The sequence below is a fragment of the Canis lupus genome, chromosome 15, assembly GCF_011100685.1.
Source record: "Canis lupus familiaris isolate Mischka breed German Shepherd chromosome 15, alternate assembly UU_Cfam_GSD_1.0, whole genome shotgun sequence".
NCBI lineage: Eukaryota > Metazoa > Chordata > Mammalia > Carnivora > Canidae > Canis > Canis lupus.
In genome coordinates this window covers 21,408,652-21,421,843 of record NC_049236.1, presented here as the reverse complement: position 1 = coordinate 21,421,843, position 13,192 = coordinate 21,408,652, and the positions used below count along the sequence as shown (strand labels likewise).

The 13,192-nt window shown below is 35.5% G+C and overlaps 1 long non-coding RNA gene across 2 annotated transcripts in view; it reads right to left on the bottom strand.

Moving 5' to 3' along the window:
- Positions 1-1,375: 1,375 nt before the first annotated feature.
- The window catches only part of LOC102155796, a 52,309-nt gene continuing 40,492 nt past the window's right edge, over positions 1,376-13,192 (bottom strand). For both annotated transcript variants that reach the window (XR_005370390.1, XR_005370391.1), the window contains exon 5: positions 1,376-4,629. This is a non-coding gene — a long non-coding RNA (uncharacterized LOC102155796). The remainder of the gene's footprint in view (positions 4,630-13,192) is intronic.

Sequence of the window (13,192 nt, the reverse complement as noted above, 5' to 3'; positions counted from 1 at the left end):
TTGACATATGGGTTACTACATGTTAGTTTCCAGTGTATAATATAGTGATTCGACATTCCGTACATTACCCAGTGCAAATCACAAGTGCACCTTAATCCCCATCACCTGTTTAGTTTCCCATTCTGCCTATATTGTTCTTTTTCACTTTGAGTCAAGGTGCAGTTGTGGAGGCTTACATAGTTATTATAATACAATGAATCACATATTTCTGATCAGTCTGAACACAGAGCCCCCCCCCCACAAAATAAAAAAGCAAAATAAAAATACAAGATTTTCTCAGGGCATCAAAGATTTATTAGTAGGCCCTTCTTGACAGGTTCTGTTGCCTTCAGGCAAATAGAGGGATTCACATTAAAAGATGTGACTAAATATAAATATGTGTTCATTAGCTGTGAAATTGAGTCATTGTGTTTTCATGGATTTCAGTAAGTTCTTAAAAGTTTGCTTTTAAAAAGACGAATATACATCATGGTATTTTGTTCAAAGTACTAACATTGTTCAAACATCCTTTGTAAAATTAATGATTGTTGCACACGTCTGTGTTCCTGCTGAAATATTTGAGGGAGGGAGAAAGGGCAGGGGTGTAAAGGAGGGAAGAGAGTCGGGCTTGTTTGTAATAATTGTTTTTTCAAGAGCGGTATCTGTGAGGTCCATTTAAAAATGGACACTGAATATAATTTCACAATGTAAAGTAATCAAGTTCAATACTTATTTCTTGGATTTGTTGAGTTCTTCCCATCCTGGATGTACTCATGCACTTCACAAACAAAGCCACCTTCTTCTATCCCCGTCAGAATCTGGTGGGAGTTTACCTTTCCCACTAACACCCATTTATGTGAATTGGATTCATTGAATTAAATCAACAGCAATCACAAGATTTAGAAATGGAAACACAGGGGCACCTGGGTGGCTTGGTGGTTGAGCATCTGCCTTCAGCCCAGGTTATGATCCCGGAGTCCCGGGATCGAGTCCCACATGGGGCTCCCTGCATGAAGCCTGCTTCTCCCTCTGCCTGTGTCTCTGCCTCTCTCTCTGTGTCTGTCATGAATAAATAAATAAAATCTTAAAAAAAAAAAAAGAAACATTGGAGACAGCAAGAGAATTAAAATGCATGAATGATGGGATGGAAGAGGAGGATAAATTAAAGAGAAATTTCACACTTGAATGAGGAAAAATAAACAACAATTTTTAAAAAAAGAAGAAGAAGAAAAGAAAAAAGCAATCATGTGCTTCTGAATTTGCTTAGTAGTGGGACCTGTGTCAGGGTCCCAGTGTTTTTTTCAGGGCCCCAGGCCTTCCTCACTGATTTCACTCTGCTCCTATAAGTTGATAAAGCTGTCTCTTCTTTAAACAATTGTCACTAATATATGGCATTTGTATTTATATATATTAAATGGTAAGCTATCAGTGCATCAGAGGTATTTAATGTATCCCATCATTTGATAGACCCGTCCCCAAATGACAACACTCCAGAAAACACGTTAGTGCTGTTTACGTTATAATTGGACAAAACAAACCTTTCCTTGCAACCACTGTGAAATAAATATGGAGACTTTATCTGTGAGTTTCTAAAGATTTTATTGTGAGGCAGATCTATTGTAGAAAATGTCACCTGAAACATATTTATATTTTTATCAATTTTTTAGCATTTCTTAGTTACGAATCCAAGTTTACTTTTCTTTATCCCTCACTATGAAACACACAGTATATCTCATCTTTAGGAATTTTAAGGGGCTTTAAATATTTCCCTTCCACAAGGGTTTAACTATAATATGGAAAGTATGAAGTAATTTCAAAACTAGCTTTCAAAACAATGACATTACTCAGGCAATTTGTATATTCCTAATCAGTTCAACAAATACATGTTAACTAGCTATTAAGTTTTGGACACAATTCATCTTGAAAGCAAAAATATATAAGAGTAAATCCTGTCCTATGCCTGTAAGTGGAGACAGGCATGTCAGGATGAAAATGCAAATAATATATAAATCATATTTAATTTCTGTTTAATATATAATTAAGCTTTATAAATCACTAAATAAAATATATTATAATTGGTAGCGAATATTAGTTACTAAGAAAATGTTTTGTGTCACACACGATGATAATACATCGTAATACATTATCTAATTTAATCTTGACAATTCAGAAAGTTAGAAAGTTTTATCTACCTGTTAACAATAATGACAATGAGACTTAAGCTCCTTGTTGACATTGTTGGGTTTAAGTGTTTGGCCCCTATAGTCAGAGCATCCGGGGATTCAAATCCCTTCTCTATAACCAGTTTTTGCTCCACGGTCTACATCTCCAAAGCAGGATTGGTAAGAGAAGTTGCCTCACACAGAAAAGTACAGGAATAAGGAAGTCATCACCAGCAATGTGCTTCACGCTGGGCTCCTCGTATAGCAAGGGCTGAACAGATACTAGGTGACCCCACTTCTTCAACAAAACCAATGGAAGTACCTGGGGCAGGTGCATCAGGCATGAATGAGAATTACTGCACAGAACCAAATCGCTACACAAAGCTTTGTGTTTCCTTCTCCTTAATGAGCTATCAGGTAGCTAGGAGTGGCTGATACATAGACAAGGACAAAGTAAATGAGGGAAGCAGTTATAATTCAGAAAATTCACAGATTGGGGACCAGGTTATGAGAGTAGAATGTGATTAGATTGTGATTTTCCATTGGTACCTTCCACCATTCAGATAACAGAACAGAACTAGTAACAGTAGATAGAATGTAGATAGCAGAGGGTCATAAAGAAAAAAAGGCTAATTCCATTTTGTTAACTTTTTGTTTTTCTGCCAGAATCAGTGTTTTCACTTTTTATTATCAGGAAAACTGCCTGTACTTTATTTTCTCTGTTGACTACAAACAGTTATTATGAGATCTATGATTCCTAACTTATGTTACAGCTTACCATGAACAAATAAAGACTCTAATCAGTTGTTGTGTGGTGTTTTTTCCCCATTAAAGCAATTGAAAGTGACCGTTTCATGGTCCATAATTGAAAAGGTAAAACAGAAACACACACTTCACTAAATGATGTCAAACAAATGTGGTATTGAAAAGATCAATTTAATTTTAATCTTCTAGATCACCAACTTTATGGTGGCAATATTCTGTTTGAGTCAAGAGTTACATGGAAGAGTGAATGATAGTTTTAGAGCCACAAACACCAGGGTTCATATCCAACCTCTCACAACAGCTGCTGTGTGCTCCTGGGCCAGTTGATTAACCTCTCTGATTTTCAATATTCTCATCTGTAACATGGAGATAATGCTTTACTGTGGTTTCTTAGAAAATTAAATGGATGTTTGGATTTTAGCATCCAAAATAGTGATTATCAAGTAGTTTTTACTTACTACATATTAGATTTTTTCCACCACATTCCAATAAATTAAGGTAGGATTGTTTTTATTACTCAAAAATATTTTTAGGGCATAAGAACAGGGGAAAACTACAGTATCACAGGGAAAAGTAATCAACTGATTTCTGTATATCCAGTCAAGTTTAATTACCATATATGTGTGTATGTGTCCACATATAGTGGGTGTATATGTGTATGTGGAGAGAAAGAGAGAGAAAGAAGCAGAGACCAGGAGAGAGAGAAGGAGGAGGAGAAAGAGAAGGGCGAAAAATTATTTTTATGTATTTTAAATGATTCAGGGGAAAAGGAAACTCAAATTTTAGACCACTATCAAAGTACAGTTACCATGAAATACACTCATCTATCAATATAAACTTTTAAAGGGATACAGTCATCACTATCATCTTATAATTGACTCTATGCCTTACTGCAATTGGGGTGTATAAATAACCCAGATAATCCATCATTCCCAGACTCTGTCTGGTTTTCAAGCCTTCCATAATCCTGGCTTCATTTTGCCCACCATCCCTCATGTCCACTCATCAGCAATACGTATTTTTAACTTCAATGGTTAAACCTTCATCATAGTTCCACAAAAGTGCTAGATTCTCTTTCTTCAGATATTCCATTCCCCTGGCCTAAAACGTTTCTAATCCCTACTGTTCACAAAATCTACTTTGCTGAAGAAATCCAGCTCACTGTGTCTACAAAGTCATTTTGCGTTACTTCCAACAGCAGTTTTTCAAATGTTGATCTACAATAAATTTTTCACTAACACAGAGGCAAATAAAAAATAAAAAAATTAAAAAATAAACCTTTTATGTTGGTCACTGAATATAAAGTCCTGAGTAGTAAGTTTCCAGTTTTCATCATTCTTCGTTATATTTGAATTTCCAAAATACATTTATATCTCAGGTTTTGTGGGACAAATGTAATTTCAAATATATTTGCTCTCTCCATAAGCTCTTGAGATAGCACTTAAACTACTTTTTCCAAAAAGTCCCTTACACCCAGTGATGAAATAAAAATAATTTATCAGAAGAAGGGTACTGATTTTTGGCTTTGTAATATATGGCCATATACACAATGAAATACTTAAAAATAGATAGAACTTGCATAATTTGCATAGTTTGCCAACGTCTTTAGGATCTTTTATACTGTCTCCCTTACATATTGACATTGTACTGTTTAGGAATCATATCTAGGCTGGTGCAGAACACTCAGTAGTTGCTTGCTGATGAGCTGGGATGCTCCTTCCATCTGGAAAACAAAATGAGATCTCTATCAGAGCAAAGCTTCATAAAGACAATGACTTGATGCACAGAGTTAATAACATGGATCATTCTGATAATATCCAGCTAAAGTAGCAAAATAGCAAATGATGAAATATCCATTTCTGGTTGAAATAGTTCCCAAAGATGATGAGTTATTGATCCTCTCTATGAATGTTGAAAGCAGTGCTTACTTGGGCAGACTTAGGAGCACTTGCTCCCTTCTGCACTAAGAAGGGACCCTTTTAGTTTCTCTAACCCTCACAACCAAATAGATAATACACTATACTCCTTGCAAAAAAAAAAAAAAAAAAATAATTCTCCTGCTTTGAAGAGTACATCAGAAATCTTTCTTTTCTGTTTCAAAAATTGTAAAGATAGAGCCTAGAAAACTGCTACAGAGGTGAAATACCAAGACCTCTCTCTGTTTATGAGGGAAAAGACCAAGTGTATAATCCTCTTGCCTTGCCCTGGGCCAAACATGTTTAATGTGCTGAAAAGGAAGGAATTTTCTCCTTCTTCTTACATAAAATGTAAGCCTTTGTACATGTGCCCTATTTAATTTCCCCTTGGGTTAGAGCTGCCTGCACAGTCAATGTGACCATTTTCACTCAACTGCCTCCCTTTATTTATATACTTTTCAAAAGGCCAAACCAATTTGTGCATCATGTTGAAGTCCAATGCAGCGTTCATTCTTTATATAATTATAGAAAGTTGCTTATTGTTTCCTCTACATCAACAGTATATTTATCTTAATAACAACTCCCTAAGTTCCCAAGAAATCCTTGTCTTTATTCAAAAGCAAACTATGTTGGATTGACCTGAGGCCAGGACGTGAAAGAAAGATCCTTCTACAGAAAATATTTTGGGAAAGCAGCTTGGAAATCTTTGTATCAGTGATGTATCTGTGATGACTTTTTCTGTTTAGGATCTATAGAAATGCTTGTCGTTTATTTACATTAAGAAAATGATTACTGGACTGCAAAAAAAGCTGAAATCTTGTTTATTAAGTTCATGTTTCATATAAATATTAAAATGTATACTGTTTCCTTATGAATTTTAATAAGAGCTTTATGATTAATATAACAAGGATAGAAGTTAAGTTGTAAACAATATTAATCAATTAAGTTGTAAACAATATTAATCAATTAAATTGAAGCAATTTATTATGAAAATTTTAATGACCTCTTTTTTCCTGTTGGAGAAAGCAAAAACTTTGTGAAGTTCTATACCAAGAGAAACAAGCTGTTCCGTGTCTTGTCTGACGTATGAAGAAGATTCACATGAAATAATTGTTCCCAAAAGACCCAAGAAAAGCACATAGTTTTTAAACTTGGAGGCAAAGCTTGAAATACATGACTCATGGCATTCAATGTTTGAATTTCACCCTACTGTTACCTGATTTTTTAAAGAAATGACAATTCCAGTGGGTTGAAGGGATAACTTCTTTTGAAATTATCAATAAACCATGAATGGTGAGATTGTCCCAAAATTTAACCAGGCAGCAAGCAGTGATAAAATATGAGGTTTTGTCTCAATTGGACGCAAATGATAAAGAAGCAAAAGTGGTGAACTTCAAGAGGTATTCCAAGGCTTACAAGATAAATCTGCTTCAGGAAGCAAAAGAAGGAAACTTCTAATTCTTTTCTCCTACAATTTTAAGAATATATGGAGAATAAAATAAATAAATTCCACTCTCTCAAAATCAAATTAGCATCTACTTCCTTCATATCTACAATATGCACAGACTATCTAAAACAAAGGGAGCAAAATGATTAGTTGGAAGATGAGTAAACTTCCTAATATATACAGGGCCCCTTTATCCTCACCCAAAAATGAGGAAGTTGAACCTTGATTGGTCTTTTCCCCAAAAGAAAATAAATGGAGCTGGGTGTTCAAAAGTATTAGAGGGAAAATGGAAGTCAGAAATTGTATAGGTTCCCCCCCCCCTTTCTTCTGTCTTCTTTAGCGTAGAGGGCAATAGTTGTCCAAAATTCTCATTGCCCCTCCTGATTGACAACCAAGGTTAAAAGTGGAATAAAACCATTACCAATATATTACCCCAGAGTGTGAAATTGACAGCATTTACTAGTACTGACATTTTTCAGTTACCTGGATAAAATATATATGTTATTGAATTGTATTTGAGTACCTCTGCAACAAAAGAAAAATGTTGCTAATGTAACAGAATACAAATATTTTACTAATGTTATAGAACACAAACTAATGTTTAAGTTGTTTACATCGGAATTAATTTTCTTATAAAGCCCTAACTGTATGAAAATAGGCTTAGAAAGAAAGAGCCAACAAATTATACACAAGTATAATGAAAATCAACAAAGAAGTTAAATTAAAAACCTATTTATAAAGGAAGAGAAACTATGTCTTATGGCCAATGTATTATTGTTCCCTATAGTGTACAGGGGACAGTGTTTCATTTTATCACTAAACCACAAACCAAAATATTCCTCTGAGTTTTTCTGAGATGCAAGGAACATCTCTTGAAGATTTTATTAAAAACAAGTCCAGGCAAAAACCTATTCTAATACATACTTCATGCCGCTGGCCCAGGAGGTCACTGAGTTTTTTTCAAAACACTTTTGAAACAGGAATTCAAAAACAGTCTGCTGGAAGCCAAGAAAAATCTTGAGTTTCTCATATGGTTTAATAGCTAGAGTTGCTGTGTTCAAAAATTAAATGAATTCAGTGATACATAAAATTTCTACCATTTGCCTTGCTTTATAAGGTCACGGGGTCAAAAGTAGCCAAGATTCAAGAAATCTACTTTATTTTAGTATTTAGTTATTTTTAATTTTTTGAGTACAGTTGAGCATTTAGTTATTTTTAATTTTTTATTTGAGTGTAGTCGACACACAACGTTATATTAGTTTCAGGTGCACAACACAGTGATTCAACACCTCTATATATTATGCTGCAGTCACAAGTACACCTACCATTTGTCAAGCTACAATGCTATTACAATATCAGTGACTATGTTCCCTCTGTACCTTTTATTCCCATGACTTATTCATTCCATATTTGAAAGCCTGTTTCTCAATCCCCTTCACCCATTTCACCCATCATCCTACCCCTCTTCCCTCTGGCAACCATCAGTTTCTTCTCTGTATTTGTAGGTCTGATTTTGGTTTTTGTATGTTTATTTCTTTGTTTTGTTTTTTTAGATTCCGTGAATCAGTAAAATCACATGGTATTTGACTTTCTCAGCCTGACTTCGTGAAATCTATTTTTTTTAATGTGTCTGATCCTTAGAATGCAGACTTGGATGTGCCCATCAGGAAACTCCATGAAGTAACATGTATGATGTTGGAATCAAATAGTTTATTCTCCCTTCATGTAAGTAGATAATCTCTTTTTAGCATGTATTTTTGGTATGTATCAAATATCACATACTTTTAAAAAATTAAGAGTAAATAAATTACATTCTATTTCCCCTTCCTTCATGTAGGGAAATGTTGCAGATACTTCATACCCTCAAGAAGGGACCCCAAGCCAAATAGTGAAGTAAATGAAAAGAAAACCATAAAACTCCTAGAAAAACCTATGGGAGTAAATCTTCTGGACATTAGTCTGGGAAGTGACTTCTTGGATATGACACCAGAACCACAGGCAACAAAAGCAAAAATAGATAAGTGAAACTACATCAAAGTAAAGATCTTCTGCACAGCAAAGGAAACAATCAACCAAATGAAAAGGCAACCTATGGAACGGGAGAAAATATTTGCAAACCATATATATAATAAAGAGTTAATATTCTGGGGGCACCTGAGTGACTCAGTCATTAAAGCAGTGAACTCTTGACTTTGGCTCAGGTCATGATCCCAGGGTCCTGGGATTAAGCCCCACATCAGGCTCCATGCTCAGTGGGGAGTCTGCCTGAGGATTCTCTCTCCCCCTCCTTCCTTTCCCCCACTCTCTTTCTCACTCTCTCTAAAATAAACAAATCTTCAGAAAAAAAAGAGTTAATATCCAAAATATAAGGAATTCATACAACTTAATAGCAATCATCATCATCATCATCATCATCATCATCATCATCCTATTATAAAGTGGTCAAAGGAAATGAATAGACATCTCTCCAAAGACATATAAATGGCAGGAGGTATATGAAAAGATACCCAGTATCACTAATCATCATCACAAATCAAAACCACAGCAAGACATTACCTCAAACTTGTTAGGATGGCTATTATAAAACAAAACAAAACAAAACAAAACAAAACACCACAAAAGATAGTAAGTATTGGCAAGGGCATGGAGAAAAAGAAACCCGAAACCCCTGTACACTCCTGCCAGGAATGTAAACTCATGCTACTACTATGAAAAATAGTATGGAGGTTCCCCAAAAAATTAAAAATAGAACTACCATGTGATCTAGTAATTCCACGTCTGCAGTTACCTCCAAAGGAATTGAAACCAGAATCTTGAACAGATGTCTATAACCCCATGTTTATTGCAGCAGAGTCCATAACAGTCACCACATGAAAGCAATGTAAATGCCTACCAATGGACGAATGGATAAATAAGTTGTGGTACTGTCATGTGACAGAATATTATTCAGTTTTTTTTAAAAAAAGGAAATTCTGTTTTTTGTGACACATGGATGAACCTGAAGGACTTTATGGAAGAGCAATAAGCCAGACACAGAAGGACAAATGCTATATGATATCACGTCAGGAGGAATCTAGTCATAGAGAAGCAAAGTAGAATGGTGGTTGTCGGGGGCTAGAGAAAGATGGAAATGGAGAGATAATAGAGTACAAAATTTTAGTTATGCAACATAAATAGTCCTAGTGATCTACTGTGCAACAATACTGTATTATATAGTTTAAAAATTGCTGGAGGATAGATCTTGTGCTAAGTGTTAATAATAATAATAATAATTAAATAAGAGGATGGGAGGAAACTTTTAAAGGTGATGGATATGTTAATGGTAGAGACTGCAGTGATGGTTTTATAGGCATGCACTTATCCCAAAACTTACTAAGTTATATACATTAAATATGCATGCCTTTTTGTATGTCAATCAAATCTCAATAAAGTGGTTTTTAAAAATAACAACTACACAAGCCTCTATTTAAGATCATAACATTGTATATAACCCCTAATGTAATATTGTATTTTTACTTATTTTTAGTGTATATGCCCCCTAATATAATATTGTATTTTTACTTATCTTTATTGGAAGGAACAATTAGTGGTCAAGTTCAAGAGGGGGTTGAGAGAAACAGCTGTGGGTACTGAGGGCATGCAGGGAACACAGTGGAAAAATTTTAATCCTCCCAGGTCTCTTTCAACATAGGTATATAACCCTGCTAAGTACCAATATTCATTGCTTCCATTGTATTTGTTTTTAGTTGTATTTTTATCTTTAACTCTTTTCTATAATAGACTATCACAATCTAGGCAGAAATTCTAGATTTCTTATTGGATTCTATTTTTACAGTACACTGTAGTTAAATTAATAAAGTAATAATTTCATTCTAAACACATTTTTAAATAACCTTGATGGAAACTAATTATTTTTCCCAAAATAATATTCTTATAAAACTGAGATGCATCTTATCCATGTCCTAAGCATTAGAAAATCATGATAGTAGTTAGTCACCTGGTAAAAACAAAACAGAGTAGTGTTGTAGAAACTAGATTGTAAGGGCTCGATGAAAATGTAGACAGCAAGGGGGTGCCTGGCTGCCTCAGTCAGTAGGGCATGCGATTCTTGATCTCAGGGTTGTAGGTTCAGGCCTATGTAAAAACATAAATATATAAAATGTGGGTAGTGAGGAAGTAGGAGCAGTAAGTAGATATTTATGTTAAGATGTCTGGCAGAGAAGGAAGGGGAAGAAGCAGGGACTTAAAGGATCGAATGGGAATGGCTTTTAGAAGAGAGAAGTATAGGGGCACCTGGATAGCTCAGTAGGATAAGCACCCAACTCTTGATTTCAGCTTGTGTCGTGATCTCAGGGTCAAAACATTGAGCCCTGCATTAAGCCCCACCTTGGGATCCACAGTGGGCGTGGAGCCTGCTTAAGATTCTCTCTCTCCCTCTCCCTCTACCCTCCCTCACTCTATCAAAAAAAAATGTAAATAAATAAATAATATAAAAGAGGAGTATGTTCATTAGACAAAAGGGGAAAAAAAAGACTGAAGGATAGATCCTTTGGAGGAATGTCTCATTAGATGTAGAAAGTGATAAGAGCAGGAACAGGAACTGAGATGAAGAAATCCACGTCAGGTGAGCTTCATTCCTCAGGAAAGCTTTAAGTAACACTATCTGCTAAGAGTAAGAGCGGTGGGGAAAGGGAATGAATCTTCGGAAAATTGAGGGAGTGGAGATTAGCAACAGATGTCCTTAAGAGTCCTCTCGGGAGTCTCACTAGCTCAACTGCGTGTTGACTGCCAGCTCTGTTAAATAGGGAGCTGATTGAAGTAGACAGTAGGAACCTTTTTATAGTCTAGGAAAATAGTGTGCCAAGCAAATTAATAGAAGTCTAGGCATGAAAACTCAAACTTGTGAAACTGTGCTCAAACAGACGGCGCAGTAGACAATTATGCTCACTTCAGTTGATTCTTATGTGTTTGAAAGCTCATGCAGGTTACTCAAAATCCTAAGAGATGTAGGTATAGTTCTATTTCCCCGTTTCTATCAAGAAAAAGACTACACTTCTTCCATGTCTGACAGCTCCCACATACCACAATACAGCACTGTCTCCTACCAAACACACACACACACACGTGCACACATATACACACACACTGATATTTATTATATCTTGGCTTTTGTTTGATAAATTTAAATGGTACAGTCTGGTGAGTTATGGCTGAATGCATGTGTATCTATTCAGGACAACCTATTTTGTGACATCCTCAAAGCTGAGCCAGGGACGGTATTTATGAATGTCATAGATATTAGAATGAATAATATCTAACTAAAATTATAAAATGGCAGGATAGTTAGGCATTAATATACTACTAGGGATCCCTGGGTGGCGCAGCGGTTTGGCGCCTGCCTTTGGCCCAGGGCGCGATCCTGGAGACCCGGGATCGAATCCCACGTCAGGCTCCCGGTGCATGGAGCCTGCTTCTCCCTCTGCTTATGTCTCTGCCTCTCTCTCTCTCTCTCTCTATGTGACTATCATAAATAAATAAAAATTAAAAAAAATAAATAAATATACTACTAGTGGAATGCAGAAATATGATTCAATGTAATCACAGTTAATTTCAAAAGTAGTCACATAAAAAAAGACTTTTTTAGAAGAAACAATATGATGAAAGATGGCCACAAATACAGAAAAAAAAAAAAAAAAAACCACAAAAACAAAAAAAAACCCAACTTGGGTGGAGAGATTCAAAGTAGATGTGAAACAAACATTACACTTCCTATTATTATAGGAGACATAGCTCTTCTTCAGACACTGGGATAAAAAAGGGGGTAGTGGAGTCCCTTTATGGTATCAGCTTAGCTCATTATGACCCTGTAACTTACCTCCTCAAAAAAATAAAAGGGAAGCAACTAGGGAATCATGTTTAAAGTACATAGCCTACCACACTTATGTCCACACTTTAGGCACTTGACCCAAGCTTCTTTCTCCTGCATTTTTCTCTCCTAAAAATCTAGACTTTAAAAAATAAAGAATTCTAGTTCAAGGAACCTATATTTTTCTTTTTATCTTTTAAGCATGCATAAGCAAATGTATGCCAGGCATTTTTCACAAACCATATAGGCCAAGAAAAAGAAATAGTCAGCTTAGGGTGCCTGGGTGGCTCAGTTGGTTAAGCATCAATGATTCTACAAACACATGGCTACACCATAAGAAGATTCCACTTGAGATCACTGAAAGATCCAGTTTGACATTCTGAATGTACATGCATACACACATACACACACAACCACTCTAAGTATAAATCTCTGCATGTAGAGATATGAAAAGAATGGGTCACTCAAATGTTTTGAAGGGTGAATCTGATTTCTCGGTGATATGATCACGGTTTATTGCTTCCACTGAATGTCAAATTGTAGAGACACAGGCTCAGCAGGCTTAAACATCGAGATAGGCTTCAAATGAATTTCTTGACATCTTTCTCCTTGGAGGGCATTAAGAGGACTGATAAGTACTTTTGAAGAAGTGTTCAAAGCTTATGAATAATCAGGGAAGTAGATAAAGGAGGGTTGAGATAATACAAGAGTGTGTTTAAAAATATTTTTGCCATAATTCCTTTATAGAACTTTTATCTATGAAGTTATTAATAGTAGACCTCCCTTATCCACAGTTTTGTTTTCCGTGGTTTCAGTTACCCACTGTCAACCACGGTGTGGAAGCACATGATCCTCCTTGTAACATATCATCAGAAGGTCAAGAGTAGCCTAATACAATGTCATGATGCCGATGTTATCACCTCACTTTATCTCATCACATAGGCACCTTATCATCTCATAGCATCACAAGAAGAGTAAGTACAGCACAATAAGAAAAAGAGACCATATTCACATAATTTTTATTACAATATATTGTTATCATTGTTCTTTTATTGCT